The sequence below is a fragment of the Heloderma suspectum genome, chromosome 2 (assembly GCF_057233095.1).
Source record: "Heloderma suspectum isolate Gila_16-S chromosome 2, 16-S_ref, whole genome shotgun sequence".
In the NCBI taxonomy this organism is placed as follows: Eukaryota; Metazoa; Chordata; class Lepidosauria; order Squamata; family Helodermatidae; genus Heloderma; species Heloderma suspectum.
In genome coordinates, this window is record NC_139459.1 from 340,360,497 (window position 1) to 340,372,894 (window position 12,398).

Sequence of the window (12,398 nt, forward strand, 5' to 3'; positions counted from 1 at the left end):
TTGTAAGTGGGACACACATTGGACATAACCCTTTGTGTTTGGAAGGAAGCGGGGAGGAAGTTGCTTGGAGTGTGCACTGTCCATGTAAGCGGCAGCTGGAAGTTGAAGGGAGCATAGAATGACAGTTGGGGTGGATATTTTGTCTGTTGGCAGCTGGAAGGGACGGCGAGAGACAGTAGAGTGCCGAGGGGATTAGCGGAGGGAGAACAGGTTTAGAAAATTATTCCTTCTAATTGTATTCTCTTTACTGTGAATATATTTTCATTTAATTCTTCCAGAAGAGGCTTTTATTCTGTAATCGCCCTGCCTGCAAACACAGAACGTTATGGAGGGGTGTGTCCATCCAGATGGCAACGTCTTCCATTTGTAACCCTCCTATTTTTTTCTCACTGCTTCTTCTAGCTTTTTTCCTACCGCAATACAGTCATTAAAGAGGGAAAGAGGGAAAAGCTCCACAATGCCCGTTTAACTGGTAGTACTAAGAGACATCCTTCTGGAAGTGCCCATTGTTCCTCAAATAAGCACTCTGTCTGTTGTTGTTGTTCAGTCGTTCAGTCGTGTCCAACTCTTCGTGACCCCATGGACCATAGCACGCCAGGCCTTCCTGTCCTGCGCACTCTCCCGGAGCGTGCTCAAGTTCATATTCATTGCATCGGTGATGCTATCTAGCCATCTCATCATCTGCCGTCCCCTTCTCCTTTTGCCTTCAGTCTTTCCCAGCATCAGGGTCTTTTCCAGAGAGTTTTCTCTTCACATTAGGTGGCCAAAATATTTCAGCTTCAGCTTCAGTATCTGTCCTTCCAATGAGCACTCAGGGTTGATTTCCTTTAGGATTCAGTGATTTGACCTCCTTGCAGTCCAGGGGACTCGTAAGAGTCTTCTCCAGCACCACAGTTCGAAAGCATCAATTCTTCGGCGCTCAGCCTTCCTTATAGTCCAGCTCTCACAGCCATACATTACTACTGGGAAAACCATAGCTTTGATTAGACGGACCTTTGTCGGCAAGGTGATGTCTCTGCTTCTTACTATGCTGTCTAGGTTTGCCATAGCTTTCCTCCCAAGGAGCAAGCGTCTTTTAATTTCATGGCTACAGTCACCGTCTGCGGTGATCTTGGAGCCCAAGAAAGTAAAATCTGTCACTGCTTCCATTTCTTCCCCTTCTATATGCCAGGAAGTGATAGGGCCAGATGCCATGATCTTAGTTTTTGTAATGTTGAGTTTCAAACCAGCTTTTGCACTCTCCTCTTTCACCCTCAACAAGAGGCTCTTTAGATCCTCTTTGCTTTCTGCCATTAGGGTGGTATCGTCTGCATATCGGAGGTTGTTGATAATTCTCCCGGCAATCTTAATTCCGACCTCTGATTCATCCAACCCGGCATTTCTCATGATGTACTCTGCATATAAGTTAAATAAGCAGGGTGACAATATGCAGCCTTGTCGTACTCCTTTCCCAATTTTGAACCACTCGGTTGTTCCATGTCTGGTTCTTACTGTTGCTTCTTGACCCTCGTACAGGTTTCTCAGGAGACAGGTAAGGTGGTCTGGTACTCCCATCTCTTTAAGAATTTGCCACAGTTTGTTGTGATCCACACAATCAAAGGCTTTAGCATAGTCAATGAAGGAGAAATAGACGTTTTTCTGGAATTCTCTTGCTTTCTCCATGATGCAGCGAATGTTGGCGATTTGATCTCTCGTTCCTCTGCCTCTTCGAAACCCAGCCTGTACTTCCGGTAGTTATCGGTTCGCATACTGCTGAAGCCTAGCTTGTAGGATTTTGAGCATCACCTTGCTGGCATGTGAAATGAGCACAATTGTGCGGTAGTTTGAACACTCTTTGGCGTTGCCCTTCTTTGGAATTGGAATGCAGCACTTTAACAGCATCATCTTTTAGGATTTTAAATAGCTCAGCTGGAATACTGTCATCTCCGCTAGCTTTGTTGTTACTAATGCTTCCTAAGGCCCACTTGACTTCACTCTCGAGGATGTCCGGCTCAAGTTCAGTGACCGCACTATCATGGCTATCAGGGACATTCAGATCTTTCCTGTATAGTTCTTCTGTGTATTCTTGCCACCTCTTCTTAATCTCATCTGCATCTGTTAGGTCCCTGCCTTCTTTGTCCTTTATCATGCCCGTCTTTGCACAAAGCGTTCCCTTGAGATCTCCGATTTTCTTGAAGAGATCTCTAATCTTTCCCATTCTGTTGTTTTCCTCGATTTCTTTGCATTGTTCTTTTAAGAAGGCCTTCCTGTCTCTCCTTGCTATTCTCTGGAACTCTGCATTCAGTTGGATATATCTTCCCCTTTCTCCCTTGCTTTTCGCTTCCCTTCTTTCCTCAGCTACTTGTAAAGCCTCACCAGACAGCCACTTTGCTTTCTTGCATTTCTTTTTCTTTGGGATGGATTGAGTTGCTGCCTCCTGAACAATGTTACGGACCTCCTGTCTGTTGTTAACGCCTGGTAATTCTCACTGAATCACATGCTTAAAGGGTTTGGACACCTTCCTGGATACTTAAACCTACACACTGCTGTTAGCACAGTAAGATTGCAATAGGTGGATTTAACCTAAATGTTATCGCAGCATTTTTTGACTTTCCAATCAATTTAAATCGGTTTACTACTCTAGGTATGACCAGGTCTGGATCTGACCTACTGTACTTTTAAAATTCTCTTTTCTCTTTCATATTGGGTGCTTCCAGATGGAGGGCTCCTAGTCAAAAAGTATTGTGCCACCATTCCATACCTTCCTCCTTAATAGAGTTTTTCTGATAAGAAAAAAAAAAAAAGATGTTATCTGGACCCCCTGTAAAATTATATGAATGAAATAGGGTTATTGCACAATAACGGCCTCCCTAGAAGCACCCATAATCATGGTAGATTTAATAATTTCTTGCCACAGCATTTCCCACAAACTTTATGTAAAATGCAGGTACAGGAAGGAGGAATGGGAGAGGAGAATACAACATCATGGATGGAGTTTGTTCTGGTTGGACTTCGGCATCAAAAGTCACCCACCATTTTTCTTGTCGCAATTGTCTTCATGTCCTTTGTTGCTCTGACTGGAAACAACCTCCTTCTTTTTCTAATTCAAAGTGACTCTGGTCTTAAGACCCCAATGTACTTTTTCCTCAGCCAGTTAGTCTTCATGGACTCTTGCCAAGTTCTATCCATTGTTCCCAAAATGATGGTGAATTTTGTAACTCAGAAGTACGTCATTTCACTCTATGGTTGTGTCATCCAGATTTCTGTCACTCTGGCCTTGGGAGGAGCAGAATGCCTCATTCTGGCTACCATGTCTTATGACAGGTACGTGGCTATATGCAAGCCTCTGCAGTATCCAGTCCTTATGAGGAGAAAGATCTGTTATATGATGTCAGTGGGAGTCTGGTGTTGGTCTTCTGTACAGGCGTTGACATGTTCCCTGTACATACTGCCTCTTTCCTACTGCAAGTCAAATGTCATTAATCATTACATGTGTGAATATCCAGCCCTTGTACACTTGTCCTGCTCAGACACTTCTGCATTTGAAAAAGTAACGTATGACTTGGGGATTTTCTAGCATTTCTCCTGCCTCTCTCAGTCATTCTTGCTTCTTACCTGGCCATCCTCTTGCAGGTCCTGAGGTCCCGTTCCTCTGAGAGAAGCCACAAGGCCTTAGGGACTTGCTTGTCCCATGTGTGTGTGGTGTGGGGCTCTTCTATGGAACAGCCATTTTGGTGTACATGACACCTGTGTCTGCCTATTCAGCACAAAAGGCCGTGATTAATACGGTGTTTATTACAATTGTACCTGCCATGATAAACCCTTTCATTTACAGCCTGAGGAACCGGGATGTCTTGGCAGCACTGAAAAAACTCTTTGGAAGACACATTTTACACAAATGAGTTTATACAAAGAAAAATGATCGAGTGCACTCTTTCTGAAAAATAGCCTTGTCTACCAGGAGAAATTCAGGTGAAAAGAATTTATGACTATGGAAGAAAAATTACTTGAGAGTATTTTAATTCTATTGTTGTTTTTAATTCATAACTGTAATGAATAATGTATACATATGTGGACTTCAGAGACAAAGAAGCTCCTGCTGGCTCAGACCTGTCTGAATTAGAAATAAGTTGCTTGTTAAAATACAAAAATGTGCCTCACCCTTGGTATGGCCTGGTCCTTACACTCTGACTGTAGGAATGTTTAATACCACAGACCACGGAACAACGGACTGGATTAAGATTGGGAAAGGAGTACGGCAGGGCTGTATAGTCTCACCCTACCTATTCAACCTGTACGCAGAACACATCATGTGACGCACTGGGCTTGATGAATCCATGGCTGGAGTTAAAATCGCTGGAAGAAACATTAACAATCTCCGATATGCAGATGATACTACTTTGCTGGCTGAAAGCAAGGAGGAGCTGAGGAACCTCAAGGCGAAGGTGAAAGAAGAAAGTGCAAAAGCTGGGTTGCAGTTAAACCTCAAAAAAACCAAGATTATGGCAACCAGCTTGATTGATAACTGGCAAATAGATGGAGAAAATGTGGAGGCAGTGACAGACTTTGTCTTTCTAGGCGCAAAGATTACTGCAGATGCTGACTGCAGTCAGGAAATCAGAAGACGTTACTTCTTGGGAGGACAGCTATGACAAATCTTGATAAAATAGTGAAGAGCAGAGACATCACACTGACAACAAAGGTCCGCATAGTTAAGGCAATGGTATTCCCCGTAGTAACCTATGGCTGCGAGAGCTGGACCATAAGGAAGGCGGAGCGAAGGAAGATAGATGCTTTTGAACTGTGGTGCTGGAGGAAAATTCTGAGAGTGCCTTGGACTGCCAGAAGATCAAACCAGTCCATACTCCAGGAAATAAAGCCAGACTGCTCACTTGAGGGAAGGATATTAAAGGCAAAACTGAAGTACTTTGGCCACATCATGAGAAGACAGGATACCCTGGAGAAGATGCTGATGCTAGGGAAAGTGGAAGGCCAAAGGAAGAGGGGCCGCCCAAGGGCAAGATGGATGGATGATATTCTGGAGGTGACGGACTTGACCTTGGGGGAGCTGGGGGTGGTGACAGCCGACAGGAAGCTCTGGCGTGGGCTGGTCCATGAAGTCAGGAAGAGTCGGAAGCGACTGACCGAATAAACAACAAATCTCCTCACAGATTCCTGCTCTGGCAGCAAACATCAGAGCCATATTAATTGTGCTTTCATTGCATGTCTATGTGATTGTTATATTGTTGTAATGTGCTTTGGGATCCCGCTGACTGAAGAGAGGGATGAAAACATCCATCATCATCAAGATTATTTAATATTGATAAAACGTGCCTAAAATATACATGGTGTACAAAAATAGAACAAGCAAGTCTCTGCTTGCATGCTCACAATCTACTGGAATGTGAGGGGAAAATGAAAGGATATTAAAAAGCCACTGACTTTAGTCATTTACTTATATATTAAGGCCAATTTAAAATGTTAATTTTAAAATTAAGTAATTGAAAAGGCTCCCCCCATCCCTGAAAAGAACTTATGAGGCAAGCTGGTGTTCCAGGTAGACAATAATTGTACTATCACCCTGTACTATCAGCTGTACAATCACTATTTTCTGGACCACAGCCCTAGAGAGTAGGGGTACTTCTGCTCTGTGCGTTTACTCTGGGAGAGTAAACGCTCTGTTCAGTCTCTTTCTATGGGACATCTATATGATGTCATCAACTGACATGTGTTTTTCCTGGTGTTTAGCGCTTTTTTTTGTCAGATCACAAAAGATTATTATTATTTTTTAGAGAACAGACCAGCAGCATAATTTCCACATGTGTTGATCACCTTAGTGTTGCTCTTCCACACTACGAAGCATCTGCCAATCATGTTAGGAAACATTGCTTGTGCCTTGCAGATTTTCACTCCCAAAGTCCATTTCAATAGCTGTCAGACAAAGTATATAACTTCATAATCAACATCAGTTTTGTTATTAGACACTTGCAATGGTACTTAGCCTTTCTACAGCATTTTTGGAGTGTTCAAACATATAATGTCCCAGGACATCCGCTTGGAGCCAATGTCGCTCTGGTAGCATCCCACGGGCTCTCCGTGGGAGCTTTCTCAAACAGCTTTTTAAAAGGTTGAAAAAACTTTTCATCTCCCCCTTGGAATTAAAAGGGGGCAAGACAGCTCTGGATAATATCATGGAGAAAAGTACCCCCCCACGAGATAGTGGGGGGGAGGGCTGGGTCAGGATTATCTCCCCAGAGCTTTACCAACGCAAAAAGCTGTTCTGAAACTCCTATTTCATAGGAGAAAACAGGGCTGACGTGTTCCATAATAATATATGCTTTAAGAAATATCAACAACTTCTGAGGGATGATTTAAGAAATGTTAATATTTGAGAACATCTGAGGACCTGCAAGATCTTTCTGAGAGAAACATGACTACACCAAGGAGAAGAAAGGGGCTGGCATCACCTCCAACTCCCCCCATACCTCCTGTGTCAAAAGTTTTGAAAACAGAAGATATAGGGGAATTATTTACTCTGATAAAGACTTTATCTTCACAATTTACAGAGCAAGCCAAAAGGTTGGATTTAATCCAAAATTCCATCACCGCCTTGCAAGGAACTGTGGATCTAATTAATGCATCATGGCAAAAAATGGAGATGAAAATTAACAAGCTAGAAGATCGAATGGCAGGGAATGAAACTGCGACACAAGTATGTTTTAAAAATGTCTATGACAGAATTTCTCAACTGGAGGCCTTCACGCGAAGATCCAATGTACGTATTATTGGGATTAAAAATCTGTCTAATGATGTAAAATTGCCTATTTTTGTGGATAAACTTTTTCATGAGATACTCCCTATCCCATCTGATTATTTACTTGATATTGAGCAGGCATTTCGTGTGCGAAATGCTAAAGGGACTGACTATATGATCATAGTCCAATTTGCAAAAGTCTCCACAAAGAATTATATCCTGTGTTTGGCGAGAGAGGGTGGAAGCCTTTCCTGGAAACAAGATAAAGTTATGTTATTTCCACATTACATCAAAGAGGTAGCAAATAAAAGAAGGTAGTTTATCAAAGCGAAAAATATGGCAAAATGAATGAACTTACAATATTACTTAAAATATCCTGCTATACTTTGTATTGTGTCTGAAGGTCAGATGAAGAAGTTTCTAAATCATGAAATGGCGGAGGCATGGCTGAACGTAAAAATGCGTGAGATTTCTGTCACAACCCCATGAACTGGAATCTTTAAACAAGCTTTGTTAATTGCTTGTGTTGAGTCTACATGAACCAGGCTAGGTCAGAAGATAAATGATTATACATATATTCGTCTATTCTCTTTCATCTTTCTTTTTTTCTTGCTTTTCTTTATATTTTTTATTTCAAAATAGATATGGTATGCTGTATTTAAATTTATTGTTTGAGGGTAATTGTGCACATGCATTTATATATAAAATATATTACTGATTGTTGAAGGTTTATTTGAAGTTTTATTATTATATATCACTATATTTCTTTTAATTATCATCATCATCATCATTAATATAGGCCACTGGGAATGAACTGTAGACCTGTTCCTTTGATATAAGATTGATGATATGACATTAAAATGTAAGGTTGTTTATTAAACTGTAAGATAGTTAATGTTATAGATATAGTTTTTAAATAGAATGGCATTGGAGGCTGGGGGTATTGGAGTTTAAACTTAATTCTTTAAAGGGGAGGGAGAGGGGGAGGGAGAGGGAAGGGGAAAGAATCCTCTTTTCTTTTTCTTTACTTCCTTTCCTCCTCTCTTTCCCTTTTTTTCCCTTTTCCCTTTTCTTTTTGTTATTGTGGTGTCCTCATCAGAATATTGTATTGCTGGGAAATTGTAGTATTGATCAGGTTGTTGGTATTTTTGGTATTGTTTATTTCATTTATAAAGATAAAATAAATAAAAATATATTTTTAAAAAACATATATTGTCCCAGAAATCCTTACAACAGCTCTGTAAGATAGGACAATACTATTAATGTGGAATTACAGCTGGGATTCATTTATGCCATGTGTTTTTTGCAAAAGCGTTTCCTTAGTGCCAAGACATCCCGGTTCCTCAGGCTGTATATGAAAGGATTAATCAGGGGAGGGACAATGGTAATAAACAAGGAGTTAATCATGGCCTTCTGTGCTGCATCGGAGGATACGGGTGTCATAAATGTCATGATGCCCACTATATGGAAGATCCCCACCATACACAAGTGAGACAAGCAGGACCCTAAGGCTTTGTGGCTTCTTTGAGAGGAGCGTGCCCTTAAGACTTGTAGCAGGATGCCTACGTAGGAAGCGAGGAGGACCGAGATGGGATGAGAAGAAAGTGCTAAGATATGCTGCTCTTTGAAATGCAGAATTATCAGAGCAAGACAACAGTAATTAGCAATATGTAATTAGCAAAGGGTTATTTGGTAATTATTATTACTCAGTTGGGATTTGTAAGCCAGTGATATACGGTGTGTGTATGCATGCAAAAAACATGCACGCAGCATATGAATTAAAAATACTTCGTGTCGTGTGTAATCTACAAAGATGATGTTGTATTGGCCCCAGGAGTGTAGCCAAGTCATTTGTAGTGTTAGAGGGGCCTTGTTGTTGTTGTTGTTGTTCAGTCGTTCAGTCGTGTCCAACTCTTCGTGACCCCATGGACCATAGCACACTAGGCCTTCCTGTCCTGCGCACTCTCCCGGAGCGTGCTCAAGTTCATATTCATTGCATCGGTGATGCTATCTAGCCATCTCATCCTCTGCCGTCCCCTTCTGAGGGGCCTAGAGGGGCCTAGAGATCCATAATGCTTGCTGAAGTTCATTATTGTTGCAATTCCCTTGCTAGTAAGTCTCTGAGCATGTGAAGTTGATTCAAAGGGCTGATAGCGCAGCCTAGCACATTCCATACTAATGAGTGAGAGTGTTATCAATAGGGATGGCGGAGAATTTCTCCACAAATCTCCGGGAGGCCGAATGCCAACGCATTCGGCCCCCTGAAATTGGTGGTGAAATTCTCCGCCGGCCCCCCGCCCCCCCCCCTGGGATGGGACTTACCTCATGCGAATGTCAGCGGCAGGTCCCGGCGGCGTTTCGGTGGCGTTTCGGCGGGGGCGGCGGCAGCGGCCGGTCTTCTGACCGGCTGCTGCCGCCACCATTGCAAAATAAAAAGGGAAAGTAAAAAAACACACACACACACACCCGTGATAGGCTACGTAACGATTTACGTAGCCTATCACGGCTAGATTTCCAAAGTCAGCCGTGATAGGCTACGTAAATCGTCACGTAGCCTATCACGGGTGACTTTGGAAAAAAAAAAGTGCGTACGCAAATGGCGGTGCCCATGGGGCGCCGCCATTTGCGTTCCTTAGTTTGGCACGTCTAGTCTACGTAAAGATTTACGTAGACTACGGCGAAAATAAGGGCAATGCAAATAGCTTTCCTTTATTTTCGCCATAGTCTACGTAAATCTTTACGTAGACTAGACGTGCCAAACTAAGGAATGCAAATGGCGGTGTCCCATGGGCGGCCGCCATTTGCGTACGCATTTTTTTTTTCAAAGTCACCCGTGATAGGCTACGTGATGATTTACATAGCCTATCACGGCTGACTTTGGAAATCTAGCCGTGATAGGCTACGTAAATCGTTACGTAGCCTATCACGGGTGTGTGTGGTTGTTTTTTTACTTTCCTTTTTTTTTCGCGGCTGGGTAGACGGGGTGCTCCTCCCCGGCCTGAATTTCAGTGGCAAGGGATGGGGCATCTCCCCCCCGGCCTGAATTTCGGCCGGGCGAGGTGGGGCGCCTCCCCCCCCTCGCCTGAACTTCGGGGGGAGAAGTGAAGTGCCTCCCTCCCACCGCGAAGCAAGCTGCGGGACCAGGTAAGTCCCTTTTGTCCATCCCTAGTTATCAAGCACTCTGCCTGGGAAGCAAAGTTTGTTTACAGGTGGCTGTGCTGAGAATCAAGTGCTGTTAGTTTATGCTGGGAATGAATGCTAGGGCGTTCTTGCTGCTGTTATACTGCTAACATGTATTGTATAAAACCCATTGTACCCAATGGCTCTGGGTACAGAGAAACTGTCTGATCCAATCATTGGGTATGCCTGTGTGCTGTAAGTTACCCAATAAAGTCTCCTTGTAAGTAAACCTTTAATCTGATTCATCACTATCTTGGCACCTCTAACCTAAGAGTTCAACGCTCACAGCTGGGGCAACACAGATGTTCCGCTGTGTTTGCTCCTCATGCATTCGTCCTGAGAGAGAGGCTAATCATCATACTTCACATATTACACAGGAGGGGCTAAAAGATGAAGTGTGAGTCACTTGTATTGCCATTTGATTGGAACATGAAAACCTGCCCTCAGTGGAAATCTGGATGACACAACCATAGAGTGAAATACATACCTCTGGGTTACAAAATTCACTGTCATTTGAGGAACAACTGAGAGAACCTGACAAAGGTCCATGAAGACTGACTGACTGAAAAAGAAGTACACTGCGGTCTGAAGACCAGAGTCTGTTTTAATCCCAAAAATAAGGAGGCTGTTTCCCACCAGGGCAATAACATTTATGACGAGAATCTAGGGATGTCAGAGAAATTCACCACGAATCTCGGGGAGGCCGAATGCCAGCGCATTCGGCCCCCCGAAATCGGTGGTGAAACGGTCTGCCCCGCCGGCCCCCCCTGGGATGGGACTTACCTTTGGCAAATCTCCCTGGCAGCGGCGGCTCCGGCGGCGGTTCGGCAGTGGTTTGGCAGTGGCGGCGGTGGCGGCCGGTCTTTCAACCGGCTGCCGCCGCCGCCATTTCCAGTAAAAAACAAAACAAAAAAACGTGATAGGCTACGTAAAGATTTACATAGCCTATCACGGCTAGATTTTCAAAAAATACCGTGATAGGCTACGTAAATATTTACGTAGCCTATCACGGCTGAGTGAAAAAAAAGAACAACAACCGCGTGTATGCAAATTCCTTATTTTGGCACGTGTAGTCTACGTAAACATTTACGTAGACTACGGCGAAAATAAGGGGAACGCAAATAGCGTTCAGCCACTGCTGACACAGAAGCACTTGGAGTAGCTGGCGTGTGGTGTATGGCGATGCTCCTGCAGACACACTTTGGCTGAATGGCAGCTTCCCCCCTAAGGATGCTGTGCAGCTCCTTATAGAAAGGTCAGGTTGCAGCATCATTCCCAGAGTAGGAGTTGTGCATAGAGATGTACGGAAGCCAGTTACCTTTCCGACGGGGTGATTCGTGAAATCCTAATCTGGCCGGCTCCACTCCGCGGAGATTCCGCAGAGCGGCCAGCTGGGGCCGCCCGCAGCCAGACATCTGGCAAGCAAAAAACCAAACAAACAGTGTACACAAATGGCAGCGGCTACGGCGGCCACCATTTGCATTCCCTTTTTTTCGCTGTTTTAGCCTACGTAAATATTTATGTAAGCTATTACAGCGGGGGGGGGGGGAAGGAACACAAATAGTGTCCACTATGCTATTTGCATTCCCCTTTTTTTTTTCGCCGTAATAGCTTACGTAAATATTTACGCAGGCTAAAATAGCGAAAAAAAGGGAACCATAGCTGCCGCCATTTGTGTACGCTGTTTTTTTTTCCCGCTTGCTGTGATAGGCTACGTAAACACTTACGTAGCCTATCACGGCAAAGAGCAGGACACAAATGGCAGCTGCGGCTTCCGGTCGAAAGACCAGCTGCTGCTGGAGCCGGAGCCGCCGCCACTGCCGCTGGAGCCCCAGGTAAGTTTCGTTCTGGGGCTATTCCACGAGGTGGCGGGGGGGAGGCTTTTCTGCCACGGATTTCAGGGGGCCAAATGCCAGTGCTCTCGGCCTCACTGAAATCCGTGGCGGAATTCTCAGCCATCCCTAGTTGTGCGTAGCCACCTTTCTATATTCAAGACGCAGGGCTTTGGTCTTTGTCCGGCACTCCACTGCACTGCGTCTGTGTCCCTGGCTGGACATGTGGCGTGCTATCTGCTCAGAGTACTCTATATTGCGGTGGCTTGCACAAAGCTGCTCCTGGATCTTCTGCTCTCCCCAAATCTCCAGTAGATCCTGCACCTCCTGATGCCTCCAATGCACACCACAACCCTTGCCCGAAGACTGTGCCAGGGCCATGTAGTCCTTACAGCAGTCGTGGTGGAGAAAGCAATTTCATTGGCAGAGTCAAGAACCAACTGCTGGACTGTGGGTACTTTGGATGTCAAATGATGTGTGGAAATGCAAGCAATTTTGCTGAGCATTCCAGCGGGGGGAATGGGAATGCTACTTCAGAGCAGGGGGAAGTAGTGGTGCCACCCGTTCTCTGTACGCGCTAGCACAGGGAGGTCTGTTCCTGGTGGCCAGCTGCCCCGCAGGACTAGATTTCAGTACATTGCAAGTTGGAAGTA

At 44.4% G+C, this 12,398-nt stretch overlaps 1 pseudogene; it reads left to right on the plus strand.

Moving 5' to 3' along the window:
- The first annotated feature begins 2,941 nt into the window (after nt 1-2,941).
- LOC146355183 (olfactory receptor 2T1-like) lies at nt 2,942-3,881 on the plus strand (annotated as a pseudogene).
- The last annotated feature ends 8,517 nt before the right edge of the window (nt 3,882-12,398 follow it).